Below are 16,409 nucleotides of genomic sequence, written 5' to 3'. Positions count from 1 at the left end.
GTCTTTTTGTTAATTGAATTAGGGTAAAATCCTAAATTTTCAAAAATTGAATTGGGCGTTTTTGTTTAGCCCATTTTCGAGTGAAATTGATAATTGCATTAGGTTAGAAACCTGTTTAGGAGTATAGGGGTACTTTTAGTTTGCATTTTGGTCCCCGTTCCCGCCCCCTAGGCTCGAAAAACGTGAATGAGAAGAGAAAACTATCTTATTTCACAATACCAAGTTTGTTTGCTTGAGTCGTGTGCCCCACTAGGTTGTATTGTAGCCGGGGAAGACCATTTTTGCCATATTGAACCTTCGTTGGGTGTTGTGGGCAAAATTTTGAGTTTTTGTCTTTTGCGACGGTCTTATGTCTGATGAAATAAGCGTCTGTTTGAGCTCAAATTGAGTCAGTTTGTCTTGAAATGGACCTTAACAGTAGTTTAGGTCACTTTGAGACGTGATTAAATCACGTTGCTTTGTTGTGGTCGTATTTTGAATTTTTGACCTGTTTGCGCCCGAATTGGCGTAAAATTGCCTTTTTTGAGCTGTGAAAAAAACTCAGTTATTTCGGGAAGTTTTGTTGTTGTCTTGTGGGCCTTGTGTGGGCGTTGAGGTGTTGGGTGATTTTTTTTTTTTTGAATTTTTTTGTCGTTTTGACTCGTCTTTTGCTTGAAAAGAAGGGCGAGTCGTTTTTTGTGCGGTTTTTGTGAAGTGTTTTTGTTGGTTGGATTTGGGCTGGTTTGCTCTTGTTTTTGTTTTGCATTTGTAGGTTTTTTTTGGATTTGTGCACTTTGTGCCGCCGTAATGCCGAAATTTTGGCTGACGTTTTCGTTTTGTCTTGATTGCAAGGGAGTGTTCTGTGCCTACTGGGTCCGTTGCTCAGGCTCTAGAGCAGGAGGATGATCCTGGAGGAAGATAAACAGTTGTCGCCTTGTCCTTTCCGAGTTTTGTTTCTTCCTGGCGGCCTTTGTCCAGCCTTTGATCAAGTGTCGATCATTGGCTGTAGTCTGCAGAGGTTCGGTGTAATACTACGGTTTTCTATGTCTATGGTTACTCTATCGAGTGGGGCTTACTCTGTCGAGTAAGTATGTTTTTATACGAAACAGTAGTATGTCTGATGGGTACTCGATCGAGTATGTGTGGATCTCGATCGAGTAAGTTACTTTTACGGGTTATTTTTGACGGGATTTGTTAATAACGCGTGATTCATATTAAAAGGTTTCCGTCACTTTATTAATCACTTTTACTTTTTCTAAAAACCCTTCAAAGAGAAAAGAAGTTACGTTGTCTCCGTCGTCGCGTTACTATCAAATCCCAAAGGCTAAAGTTGTCGGATCGTCACGTTCTTTACACCGTTGAGTTCGTCGTGTCGAGGGTAAGATCCTTGTATAGTTTTTATGTTGTTTCATTGACTTTGTTTAAACCCTAATTTTGGGATTGGGGGTTTTTATGATTTTTTGTGTTGGTAGTGATTATATGATTATGTGTATAGGAGGAGGATTCGTAGAAGAACGGTTTTGAGACAGGGAGTATAAGATGTAGTTAAATGAGGCGGGTGCTAGTAGTTGAATATTAATGGTATGGTTATACTTGGCAGGAGGTGATGGTATGTGAGTGGGAAAATGTGTTATGAAGGGCATACGAGTTAAGCTCGGGCGAGAGGTAACCTTTATCGAGTGGTAACTTACGTGATCAGGATTGACTAGTTGGATGTGATTACGGGTCTATGATGTGTATAAATGTTTGTGTGGGGTTCTGACCTCACAAGAAGTAGTATGGTGTGATAATTAAAAAGTTGTTATCTGAATGTTGTATATGTTGAGTACGGTAACCTAATTGAATGATATTCAAAAAGGAAATAATTTGATTAATCTGGCATGGTTAGTTATAATTGTATGTGCATTTATAATACATGTGTATTCCCTGAAATGGCGGGGATGATGTTCATGAGATGCTTATCTGTTTATTCATATAATATGTTGCGTTGTGATTTAGTAAAGTGGATTTGAGTAAGTTTTCTTGTCCGAGAAGTTAATTATGAGGCAATATTTATGGGAATTGTATGTGATTGTGATGTTTATCGATGTGGTTGTTGTGCCACGGGTGGTGATCCGGGCACAGTACTTCGTGTTGTGATGCGGGTATTTTCGTACTGCGGTGTGGCTGTTGGTGGCGGTGTTGCGATGCCGTCACCGGTTGTGGTGGAGTAGGCGAGATGATTATGATACGAGTTTTCGAAAGTACATACCAGTTATATAAAGACTGTTGTTTTGTTTGCTGCTGTTCCTTGTGAGTTTTGGTTGAAAATGTAGACTGTTGTTTTGTTTGTTGATGTTTCTTACCAGTTTTAGTTTGGGAATGAGGGTAGAGTATGATATAAAAGATAGTTGCGTATGTTTTCGTTGTTGTCATGGTATAGTAATATTCTGTTGATGGGCCACAGTTGTGAGAAGTTGTTATAGGAATTTTGATCTTGTTTTAAGATGAGGAATCGGTAGACATAGTCATAGCAAGTTGTTTGTGGAACATGTGTTGTACTGATATGGACGCTGCAGATGGTTCATAATCAGATTTTGGGACAGTGAGTGTAGGGTGTTGGGAATTAGTGCCATGTTAAGTTATGTATGAGTTTTGCGGTAATGAAAGAAAAGAACTTGAGGATCTAGTGTGAGTGTATGTAATAATTGTGGATCGTGAGTTATGAGTATGGAGATAGGTGCAGGTATAGAGGATTATGTCGTTTTGGCAGTAATAGGGAACAATTGAAGTTTTGGTTAAGCTAAAGATTTTGAGGTATAGGTTATGTGGTGTGACGAGTGAATTGAAGTATGAGAATCGTTTAAGTAAGAGAGCCTTAGATATATGCATGGCGAGTGTTTAGATTATAGGTGGTTGTCTTTGACATGCGGTGGTGATGAGGATAATGAAAAGATATAGCTAGGATTTAGTATTAGTGAGTTACGAGGACGTAACATTTATCTTAAAAGCAGTAGGATGCGGCAAAGAGAGTTTGATGGTTGTAGATGTTGTAGTATATTTGGAAGTTTGAGTCTTAATGGAGAATAAAGGATGGTTTTCTGTTGTGGTTGATTTTGTTAAAGGTCATGACCGTGCTTGTAAGAGTGTGATGTCTAGGAGTGCGAGAATATTTCGATAGTGTTGACAGTTGGATGATGATGAATATGAGTTCGATAGTTTTGGCAGTTGGATTCATATTTAAAGGTTTCCGTTACTTTATTCATCACTGTTACTTTTTCGAAAAACCCTTCAAAGAGAAAAGAAGTTACGTTGTCTCCGTCGTCGCGTTACTATACAATCCCAAAGGCTAAGGTTGTCGGATCGTCACGTTCTTTACACCGGTGAGTTCGTCGTGTCGAGGGTAAGATCCTTGTATAGTTTTTATGTTGTTTCATTAACTTTGTTTAAACCCTAATTTTGGGATTGGGGGTTTTTATGATTTGTTGTGTTGGTAGTGATTATATGATTATGTGTATAGGAGGAGGATTCGTAGAAGAACGGTTTTGAGACAGCTGCTAGATCGTCTGCTGTTTGTGATTGCAATTCAGGTAGGGTTTTCTCTACTCAGTATTAGTTACATGATATGTGTGGTGAATTGTGCTGTAGTTAGTATTGTTGATTGGTTCAGACGGTTGTGGATTTTGTATTGTGATTCGATTATTATCTGTCTCCGTGTTCTTCTTGGGCGTGTCCCTGGCCGAGTGGAGTCACTTGCGGGAGTGGCTTCACGCCCATGATTCGCCTTCTGTGGAACCCGCCACAGAAGGGATGTGCACATTAATGGACTTGGGTTTATCGCTCGATGGAGATGAGCGGGGATTTGGTGGGTACGGTTGCTGTCCCCCACTGGCGGTGTGGAGTATCTGTTGTGATGGGTACTTTGGCAGAGCTACACACTTTGGTGTGTAGTCAGTTACGTGGAGATTGATTAAGGAGACCGGGGTTTGATGTGACGATTGAGCTGTTTGGTAGTTGTTGTATTGTATCTTGTTTTGTGTAATTAGTACTGACCCCGTTTAATTGTTTTAAAAACTGTGGTGATCCATTCGGGGATGGTGAGCAGGTATTGAGCAGGTATGATACGACGCTTATGAGATAGCTGGGATGAGTCATCACGTGGCAGTTAGAAGTCTTCCGCTGTGTCAGACGATGTTTTATAGTTTTGATAGTTTTATCAGTAGACCGTCTGAGAACCTTGTATTTCAGTTTAACAGTTTTGCTTTTGATCATGTAATCACCTTAAACTATATTCTTATTTAAATTATGTTTCCTCATTGTCATTTGATTATCATTGCCTCGGATAACCGAGATGGTGACATTCTTATACCTTAAGTGGTCCTGGGAAGGCACTTGGAGTATGGGGGTGTCACAAAGTGGTATCAGAGCGTCGATCCTGAAACCTGTAACCAATGAATCTAATTAACCTAGGGAGTCTAACTAAAATGAACCCGGGTAGAAGTTGTAGGAGCTAACGCAAAGGCTTGGGAGACGTCCTAAAGTCGCGAACTCGCCCTACAATTTTGAACCGGTCACATGGGGTATGTGTCGGGATCGTTATGTGCTTATCGTGTGCTTGGTGTATCTATATAGTAGTATGTTGTGTGAATTGATGGATGCGTACATATGGAGGATGGGAGATCTGAGTTGAAAGATGATGATGACGTGAATTGTATGTTGGTTGATTATAAAGCATGAAAGTATAATGATTGATATATATATATATATATATATATATATATATATATATATATATATATATATATATAATGTGGCATGTTAGAATTATGAAAGGAAAATTGTTTTGTTTATATTTAAAGCAATGTGTAAGTATATATGTTGTTGTCGTTTTGTGTAAGAGTATAGAAAGTTGGGAGTGTGAATGGAACATGTGTTGGGTGAATATGTTGAACGAATATGGTGGACAAATATGTGGTATGATGGATGAATTGGTGGAAAAAGATGAATAATCGTTGTATGATAATATGATTTCTGATAAAGCATGTTGTATGATGGAAGAGATTTTATAATGTTGTTATGCTAGTAACATGTGAATAGGAGGCTTGATGTTATAATTTTGTGATTTTGTTTACGTAAAGTTATAGAATAAAAGCATGTAGGTAATACATGCTTTAAAAGTTGAATGATGTATGTGCATAATGGATGTTGTTGCTTGGATTTTGAAGATAGTAACATGTGGTTAGGGATACTGATTTTATGAGTATTGAGTTGTTTTTGTCTACCTTGTTGTTGTTTAAGTTGTTTGGAAGTAAAAGTCAAGTAGTTATGTTTTTCGATTATAGAGAGGTTGTCTTTAAACTGTTATAACTTGATATGTATAAATGATTTTAATGTGATTCCAGTTGAAGGTGACAGCTTGTTCTTTTAGGATTCTAACGATAGGTCACACGCCCAAAACGACCAAGAAACGAGTGAGTTATGACCATTTTACGAAAACTAGACAATGCTGAGAAATGCGTAGGGTACTCGATCGAGTGGCCCTTACTCGATCGAGTGCACCTCTTGTTACTCGATCGAGTAACCCTTACTCGATCGAGTAGCCCTGGTAATTTTTTATACGTGTCTCTGACTTTCACCTACTCGATCGAGTAGGCTAATCACTCGATCGAGTGGCCTGTACTCGATCTAGTGACCCCTGTTTTGAGTCATATGCTTACCTTTTGACTTCGTTGCATATTATGTTTAATTCAAAGGTGTTATATTTTTTCTTTATGCATTTTTTTACGTATGTATTGGTCCTAATACGTAAGTTACCCAATCTTATGATGTAAGGAGTGGCGCCTGTGGTGAGTATGAGTTCGGTGGGAGGACATGAGTTATATGTGGTTGTGATAGATAGTGGAAAAAGAAAAGGAAGATCGTTATGGCTTAATTGAGACATAGAGCATGTTTTCTGAGATGAGATGAGTGATATGATTGTGTGTTGAGTAATGTAAAAGTAAGTGAATATGGGCAAGGGATGATGTGAGTCTAAGAACGTGAGAATGAAAAGATTGAAAGTAAGGATGTGGATAGTGGCAAATTGAGATGTGTAAAGAATTATGGAGGGAGATGGTTAGGAGCCGTGTGGGTTAAGAATATATGTAGTGAAAGTTCGTTTTAAAGGGGTTGAGAAGAGTGGTATATAGTGAACTTTATGGAGACCTGTCGCGACGTGGATTTGCAGATAGTGAGTGAGTTTGGGAATTTATATTATCAAGAGGTGAAATTATTGTGTGATTTCCTTGGGCGTTTAACGGTAGGAAAAGAGTTTTGGGAATTCAAAAAAAAAATAATGCTGATTGGTGATAACTGTGAGTGATAGCATGATAAGAGAAGATCCAGGGTCAAAAAGAGTGAGATGATATCGATAAGAAATAATGGGATTTGAGTTTGGAGCAATGAGAAGGTAACCGTAGTGAAGGAAATGTAGATTCATATACATATTAACATACTCATATATGTCTAATTAATTTGTCATAAAATTAAAACGGATTTTATGCATGCAAACAAAATATAAATAGAAGAGAAATCACATCCTTACATTGATGTTTCGGTTTTATTGGGCACAAAAGAAATCTCCTTTTCTTTTGTTCTTGAGCTTTCCTTTATGGATGAACAAGATCTAAGTATAAGATCTCTCCCTAAGCTTTATACCCAAGGCTTAACTCTTAATCTAATTAATATTATTTGAGCTAGTATAATATTAATCTAGTGAAAAATTGAACCAAAAATTGTTTGGTTTATGCTCCTAAAACCGGGTAGGAGAAGGTATTTTTGGAGTATATTATCTCTCTAATTTTATCATTAAAATGTAGAGAGGAAATTATCTTTCTAACACTAGAAATTTGTAATGTGAATGAATGAATAATTTTTAGAGAGGAAAAACTCTCTAAAAGCCTCTAGGAAAACCGGTTGGGAGGAGCCTTTTAGGGGAGCCAATGCATGCCCATATTTGTCTTCACAAGGTGAGTAGGGTTGCATGGCTACTTTAGCTTTTTAATCATTATGTTTTCTATTTAAAATATAAACACAATTTTACCCTAATACTCCTCTAATATTTCGGCACTTTTGATAATATGAGATCCATATTATTTTTGTCAAATGTCAATATGTCACATGTCATATGTGACATAAATTTGTCATGTATTTTTAACATATTAAAAATCAACGTATTAATAAAAATACGTCACATACAAAAATCGACTTAGTAATGTCATAATTACTTGTGCCAAAATATTTTACCAATTTATAAATCACAACAGATTGTATTTATAATAATTCATTCAATTCCGATTGTTTCTTTAAACAATAATTTCATCCGAGTAATGATACAATTCAATTACTCAGACCGTATCTCATTTAATCACATTTCAATTTGATACGTAAATTTTACTTCCAAAATCGTCCGTCAATTTTTCAAATAATTTAATTAACTCGCAACATTATACGATTAATTAAATAGTCAATTAAGAGTATTGCCCTTTAGGTATGACCTAGGGGGTCAACTGATCACCACCGTCACACGACAGTAATGTCAAACTCTAGTCAGCCAATCATTACCGATATATGTTGACCAGTTGACAGTAACAATATTACTTCCCAATTGTATTCTTTAAAATGAGATTTAATAATGATATTTAAATCATGTAATCGCACTATTGTTGAGGACACATTTCCCAACAATCTCCCACTTGTCCTCGACAAGTGTGCGTTACCAATTCTCTTGTCCTATTACTATCTCCCACTCAATGCAAGGTGTCTTTCGGATCGTATTTGCAAGTGATCATATCGAGAGTGGTTTCCTCGATCCGGAGAATAAGCGATTGACCGGATTTATCCACTCGGATACCTTCCGAGCGTGGCCACGCATTTCGATTCATTACTCCTCGAGTGGCCCTGAGATATTGTTTTAACCCGACAAGGGGATGGACAATTCCTATCGCACTCATTCCCTTCGACTAGCCACACCATCATAACCCAAAATATGCCCATTTGACCCCATTTACGAAGGTCGTAGTAACACAAATCAAAGTTAATCAAACCGAGCCATCTTAGGTGAATAGTCTTTAGTCAAAAGAATCGACTCATTTGAATACTATAGCAGCTCTCGTCACGACCAGGCTATATAAATTGCCAGAACTCTATAAGCGGTCATAAGGCCCGACAAAACGTTCCTAACAGTCTGCCTATGTGATCGACTAGTCATCTCACATGACTCTATGGCACTTGAACTTGCCATCAATCGCATCACACTTTAGTTACTTCGAGACGTCACCTCATACAAGTAACTATGGGCAAATACAATGTTAATCCGTGTTCACTTTAACGGGGTTCAATTGTCTCCACAACCCGTTTGGATGTAACAAAGTATAATAAAAGAGTTTTAAAAATAAAACTCGAACGACAAATGTGATTATCACATATGAACAAGTCAATGCTTGATTACTATTTCATATTCTATAATCTAATTTGATCTTGTACGTAGTTGTTCATTTCAATTCAATTGAAATGACATGACTCATCATGTTTAGCCTTTGAGAAGGCTTTGGTTAGTAGGTTTTATCAACTTCTTGTACCTTACTCAACCTCACTACATACTCGTTTTCCTTTGTAATGTATACATTTGCATTACAAAACTTTCTGAGTACGTGTCGAGATCCAATCAAGACATAGGCCCTCTAGCCTAAGAATAGCTCCCACTGTTTTCACAGTGTGCGGGACTCATCCTTCTTGCACATCTCATGATCGCAAGTGTACTCAATTTCCGTTATAAATATCTCGCATTGTTCTTTATTGCCTAGAACGATTCTAGAAAATCTATTTCTTAATTATCATAGCCACAATGGTATCTTAACCATCCTAATGTGTTTTGATTATGGTTTTGTTAGAAACCATGCGCAATCTCAATTGTCAATTGTCACTTGTGTAACACCCTTACACAAAATTGCATCATAAACACTCTGCTTTACTTTCTTAATGCTTCTGCAAGCACTTAAGGGTAATCTTTATATACTAGGTAAAGATTACTTAAATTCGATTTTGAAAACAGTTCATCATACTCAAAGCATATGAAGTGTTATACATCATTTCTTTTTAATTGATTCGGCAGCGGAAGCAAATGAAATCAATCAAATATGTTCAATTTAATTGAACTAGTCATGAATCTTATCAACATAAGACTTCTTACTGACCCTAATATCATGTGGATTTATCTTCATAAATCCGGATATTCAAGATGTATTATAATACTCCAAAAGTCTTAAATCATTCGCAATGATCAATATGTCATCCACATATCGGACTAATTAAAATTTCCGTAACTCCCACTAAACTCCATGTATAAACACAACTTCTCGACTTATCGAGAAATGTTTTATCACCTGATCAAAATGTTGATTCTAACTCATTGATGTCCTACTTAAGACCCTCTCTCAAGTTTCACATTATCTTAGGGTTGCAAGAATCTATAAAACTTATGACATGTATTGAATACATTGCTTCTATTGAAGAAGTGGGTTTTAGATTCACTTCTTTGTGTATTTCATAACCTTATAATGAAACACAATCCCTAAGAAGATCCAAATAGACTTAAGCATTTCAATTAGTGCAAAACCCTTTGCAACTAATCTTGCTATGAAATATCTCTTTATTAGTGCAAAACCCTTTGTCACTAATCAAGCCTTTTATTTCGGATTTTCATGGCTCTAAGCCTTGTATTGAGTTGTGACTTAAACACTCTTATGTAAGTCCTTTGTCGATTACTTTCCAGAAGTAATCAACTTGAATCAAACAATTTCTTTTGTAAGTTATAAGCTCTTTACTTTCTTAAAAGTAGCATGAATTCATCATTTTTAACAAGTGACGAATTTAACCTCCTAGGTTTTGAAGAAACAACGTCTTACACAAAACGTCTCATGTAGCCAAGAAAGACCAGTTTCTTGCGACATAACATTTTTTTTTTGTGGCATTCTTTGTGGCTCTTGAATAATTTCTCCCACTCTGTCTTCTAAAAATAAACTTGTATTTTAGAAGGACAGCTTCACGAGCCACAAACCCGGTGTACTCGTGATAATTGAAAAGGGAAAAATGAGCATTTGTTTCTTGTGAAAACTTACAAACATGGTACCCTTACCATTTCATATCTCATATGATTCGATTTAGTGGAAAAATAATTTAGACAAAATGATAAAATCCCCAAAAGGATCAAGTAACTCAAAGTAACTTGATTGAAATCCAAACCATATCGAATAGCGTTTGATTTCTTATCTAATCACACATTATTCCATAATGCGTGCTAAGAGAGATTAACTTGTGATACTATATCACATTTCCTTTGGCTTATATCAAAGTCTTCACTTTGATAATCCCATCACGACTAAATCGTGATTCCTTGAACTCTTTGAAGTTCTTCAAAGATTTCTCCTTTTACCTTATTAAGTGAACATATTAGCGTCAACTTAAATCGTTGGTAAAAGAAAATGATTAACCTATTTTGGATCGATGATATACAACCTCGATCTCCTTTTCAACCAAAAGGCACGAGACATCTTGCTTTGAATACAAGATACGCATATACCATTAACAATCTAATGGTTTCAAGAGTACTCGATAACTCTTTGCGTTCATCATTCCAAAATTTAAGGTTTAATCTTGGGTTACCAATTTGAGTCTTGCATCATCTTCATGATATATCATTCTAGTTTGGTTTAGAATATAATCACCTTGATGATGGGCTAGCCATTCATCAAATCATGGTGTATAAGGTCACAAAAGTGAAACCTCTTTTGTATCTTTAACAAATTGTATTCTTATTTAGAGTTTATGTACTTAATAGTCACAATTAAGTACAACTCCAAACCCGAAAACTAGATTTAGTACACAATGACTCTATCTCTTGATTTCATTGTTGCTAGTCGTCATATTCTAATCATCCTATGTATCAAACATAATGATGAAAACCACCACCGGTTTCTAATATTGACGAAGTAATACTAGCAAAATTTATGTTTAATCAAATAAACATTTAACGAAGAAGGTCCCATTAGATGTCCCACAACTAACTTGTTGATTCTTCAATAATTTGGGGTAGTTTCCTTTTCTAGTGTCCAACATTTAAGACAATGGAAACTTTATCGGTCGGGATTGATAGGTTTAGTATCGTTATTCTCAACAACTTTACCTTTAACATTACCTTGTATCAATTCCATTCTAATTTTACTTCTTTAACCTCGTCCTCATCTTAACGGTTTAAGAGAATGCTCCCACTCATTTCAATGAGTCTTTACTTAGAGAAGCAAAGGTGAATTTTATAAAGATTACTCTTCAATTCAATCGTTTTAGTCTTAAAACTTTCATTGAAGTGGTTGCGTTATTTTGGTCAATTACGAATTCTGACAAACTAATTACCAAAACAATTTATCGCTTCAAGGTACTTAATTCAATTAAGTTTATGAAAAACAACCCATTGTAAGTAGATGTGTTAGTCAAGAATCAAAAACCTGTTTGATAATGAATAACTTTTATCTATACTCTTTACAAGAGATCCTTCCAATGGATAATATGAGGTTTTAGAAGAAAATTTATATTTGTCTTTAGTTACGATGTTTTAATGGAGATTTGAATTAAAATCGAAATTATATCGTATATGAATTGTGGTAAAGAAATAGAACAATATGATAACGGAAAAATGGAAAACTTAACATTTATCGTTTTATTAATACTTGTAAACAAGTATAGCATTTACATAGTGACCTCTACCCAACTATGATAAATGATTCCAAGACCCAAATTCATATCGACTTAGGCACGGTATGGCCGATGAAACCCTTATCAATATAACTCGGTGGATTAACGCTTTAATCGATTCTACTTTTAGAACTCTTGGTCGATAAAATTACTCTAATATTTATCTATAGCCCGGAACACATGCAACTACGGTCGCGAATACTTCCGTTGAGCTCAATCTAAATTTCGAATAAATGTGTCCATGATCCAAATCCACATCAACTTGGGCACGGTATGGCCAATGAAACCCTCATTAACATGAACTCGGTGGATTAACACTCATCACCCACTTCCCCTACGTAACAAGGTTTGTACCCCGGTAGGGCCGAGTGCACTCCCTCGCGAAATAGGTTTTCATGGTTTCTACTATTTGGTAAGGCTATGTCTCAATTGATTTGTTTTAGCGAGAGGTCATGTCAATTTATTATCCATCACGTTTTAAGTGAACTAAAGCGGTGAACTACGATAATTTTAATTGACACGGTCGATAAACTCGATAAAATGACAATGCATGTTTAGTTATGGCGATTTAGCAATGCATGTGACATAAAATAAAATGCAAGCATAAAGATAAATAAATCCTAGTATGGCCTTTCCTAAAATAGAAAAACTATTTAACTATTACATATTCGGAAACCAACTCCATTGGTCCCTTGAACTTCGGTTGTGGCACGCATCTCGAGGTAACACCGTCTTTATGTATCGCCATTCTTGAAGAAATCCGTCTTTGGGAACTCCGGAATGAATAAAATTACATAATAAATTACATAATTTCCTATTATACATTTGTAATTAAAAATAAAATAAATCTATTAAATTACAAAACGGTGATACGAGATCACAATAAAAATTACAACCGAATCGATATTCCCATACATTTCGGAAATACCAATTAAAACTAAGGCCATACTAAGTAAAATTACATAATTCAAAAATTACATAAATTAAAATTATGACAATCATAAAGAAAATGCAGCATTATAATATGTAAGAACATGCTCATGCTAAATCGCCTTTTAATTAGCCAATATCGTATATTACTCGGTTTTTACGGATTTGCGTGACTTCAACATTTTATAATCACAAAAATACATAAACTCATATTTATGCATAAGTTAATTACCCTAACCTCTTAGGACTCAAAATATAGTCTTCACTAATAATTTGACCATAATTAACCCATATTTTATAAAATTGTTCATAAATGGACTAAAAATTACAAAAATAAGCTATTAAACTTCAAATAAATCACACAATTTCAAATAAATTCAAAATTTGAAATTTAAACTCATGAACATTCTGGAAAATTTCCATGACACTCATAATGTTCAAAATCTTAGGTTAAAAAATTTCGAAATTTTCCCGGAAAAACAATGTTGCGGTTTATCGATTTTAATAAAATAATCATAAAAACATGGAAAAATTATTTTCATTAACTTTTCAATTTTAGATCTGAAAAATATAATAAAATGCAACATTAGACGTTTTTCCTAAGTCATAGATTATGTTTTATTAATTTTCCACTAATAATGTCACTATTTATGCTATTTTTCTTGAAAAATCCATAAATCATGCAAAAAGACTTCTTTATAGCCAATTATTTTACACACATCTTGTAAAATTGCATGTGACAACATATTAATTTTCTATGACCAGATTCGAAATTTAACTCATATTAACCTATTTTTCACTTAAATCCGAATTTAATAATGAAAAATTCATTTTTCGAGCATAACAAGTCCAAAAATTATGAAAATTTACAGGTTATCTCAAAATAATATATGTAACAACATATCCAAAAACCAAGTGAAAATTCGAAGTATAGCTAATTTTAGACCAAAAATGACATTTTTACTCATAAAATCACATTTAAATGCCATTATTGTAAATTATGAACAATAAAAATCCGAAAAATTAACCAAAATATCCTAAAACATTTTAGGACCAGAAATATTAACATGCATGTAATAATTTCGTGATATATCATAATAACACAAATTTTACAAGTTTTATTTGTTATTCTTATAACTCGGAAAAACTTTTAACCAATTTGCATGCAAACAACCGTGGCTCTGATACCAATTGAAGGAAATGTAGATTCATATACATATTAACATACTCATATATGTCTAATTAATTTGTCATAAAATTAAAACGGATTTTATGCATGCAAACAAAATATAAATAGAAGAGAAATCACATCCTTACATTGATGTTTCGGTTTTATTGGGCACAAAAGAAATCTCCTTTGCTTTTGTTCTTGAGCTTTCCTTTATGGATGAACAAGATCTAAGTATAAGATCTCTCCCTAAGCTTTATACCCAAGGCTTAACTCTTAATCTAATTAATATTATTTGAGCTAGTATAATATTAATCTAGTGAAAAATTGAACCAAAAATTGTTTGGTTTATGCTCCTAAAACCGGGTAGGAGAAGGTATTTTTGGAGTATATTATCTCTCTAATTTTATCATTAAAATGTAGAGAGGAAATTATCTTTCTAACACTAGAAATTTTTAATGTGAATGAATGAATAATTTTTAGAGAGGAAAAACTCTCTAATAGCCTCTAGGAAAACCGGTTAGGAGGTGCCTTTTAGGGGAGCCAATGCATGCCCATATTTGTCTTCACAAGGTGAGTAGGGTTGCATGGCTACTTTAGCTTTTTAATCATTATGTTTTCTATTTAAAATATAAACACAATTTTACCCTAATACTCCTCTAATATTTCGGCACTTTTGATAATATGAGATCCATATTATTTTTGTCAAATGTCAATATGTCACATGTCATATGTGACATAAATTTGTCATGTATTTTTAACATATTAAAAATCAACGTATTAATAAAAATACGTCACATACAAAAATCGACTTAGTAATGTCATAATTACTTGTGCCAAAATATTTTACCAATTTATAAATCACAACAGATTGTATTTATAATAATTCATTCAATTCCGATTGTTTCTTTAAACAATAATTTCATCCGAGTAATGATACAATTCAATTACTCAGACCGTATCTCATTTAATCACATTTCAATTTGATACGTAAATTTTACTTCCAAAATCGTCCGTCAATTTTTCAAATAATTTAATTAACTCGCAACATTATACGATTAATTAAATAGTCAATTAAGAGTATTGCCCTTTAGGTATGACCTAGGGGGTCAACTGATCACCACCACCTCCTCCACCACTGACTGATCTAAGCTGAGTGAAGATTCACCTCCACCTCCTCCACCACTGACTGATCTGGAGAAACGGTTCAAGTTCATCGAAGACCGTTTGAAGCTCTCCCAGGGGAAGAACATCCACTATGAGAATGCTAGGGCCTACGCCCCGGTTCAGGATAAGCTGCCCACGAACATGGTACTCACTGATATCCCAAAGTTTAAGGGCATAGAAGATCCAGTCCACCATGTTAAGGCCTATAAAGGGTACTTAGCACTGAAGGGAGTACCTGCCGACATGCTCTCGAAATTTTTGCCCAATCTCTCGGATGAACACCGAAGGCGTGGTTCTATAATCTTGACCTTAAGAACTTCCCCACTTTCGAAGATATTACGGTGGAGTTCGTAAGCACTATCTTTGATAATGTCGAGATTCAAACCAACATAAGAACATTGGAGGTGATGACACGGAAAAGACAAAGAAGGCTTTCTTGAATTCCTTGCAAGATGGCGCACTGAAAGTGTGAAATTAGCCAAGAAGCCTGACGAAATTGAAATGGTAGATAAGTTCGTAAAGAATCTACGACCTATTTACCGCAATGCTCTGAAATACCAGAATTTTGGCTCTTTCAAAGAATTGATAAGAATCGGGATAAAGGTAGAAGATGATGTCAGAATGGCAGAGGCTGAAAAGCCGAAAGGATACCAAGGGGCCTCGTCATCTAAAGCAAAGGCTCCAGCAACGGCCCATATTGATGAAGCCATCAATCTCTTAGAAGGGCAATCGAAGAAGTCGCAGCGCCAAACACCTAGGGCATTCACCGATATCGGATGCACTTATACATACGCTCTCCAAAGGCTCATAGCCCAGGGAAAGCTGAAGCCCATTGGTCCAACTCCGGACCCTCCCGCTGATCAACAAGGTAAATGGTATAAACCAAATGCCTACTGTGCCTTTCATCAAGGGAAAGGCCATGATACCGAAAGATGCTATCGACTGAAGCACGAAATCCAAGACATGATCGAGAATGGAACACTCCCGATCCCAACTGTTAAACCCAATAACATCACCAATCCATTTGGCGATCACACTAATTTTGTTTCTGTCGAAGACAATGTCGATTATTCCCATCTTATCCACCCATGTCACTTGAAAGGGGTGTTTATCGGGAAAATATTTGTGGATTGCTCTGAATTCTTGCCAATCCCGAAGAATGAAATTCGAGTCGGGAGTCTTGCTCTAGAATGTACTCCTCTCATTAACGAAGTTAATAAGAGACAATTCGATTCACCAACCTTCATCACTGGCGTAGATCCTCAGAGGACTACCTCGGGATGGAGGCAAACCATCACAGGGATCAAGGACAAGAGCCGAGCATCTAAGTTGAAAACTAAACAAGGGAAAGCTCAAAACTAGATTTGAAAATTATGAGTCGGGATCTGTTTTCTTATCT

Source organism: Silene latifolia, chromosome 1, assembly GCF_048544455.1.
Source record: "Silene latifolia isolate original U9 population chromosome 1, ASM4854445v1, whole genome shotgun sequence".
Lineage (NCBI taxonomy): Eukaryota > Viridiplantae > Streptophyta > Magnoliopsida > Caryophyllales > Caryophyllaceae > Silene > Silene latifolia.
This window is presented reverse-complemented; position numbering follows the sequence as displayed.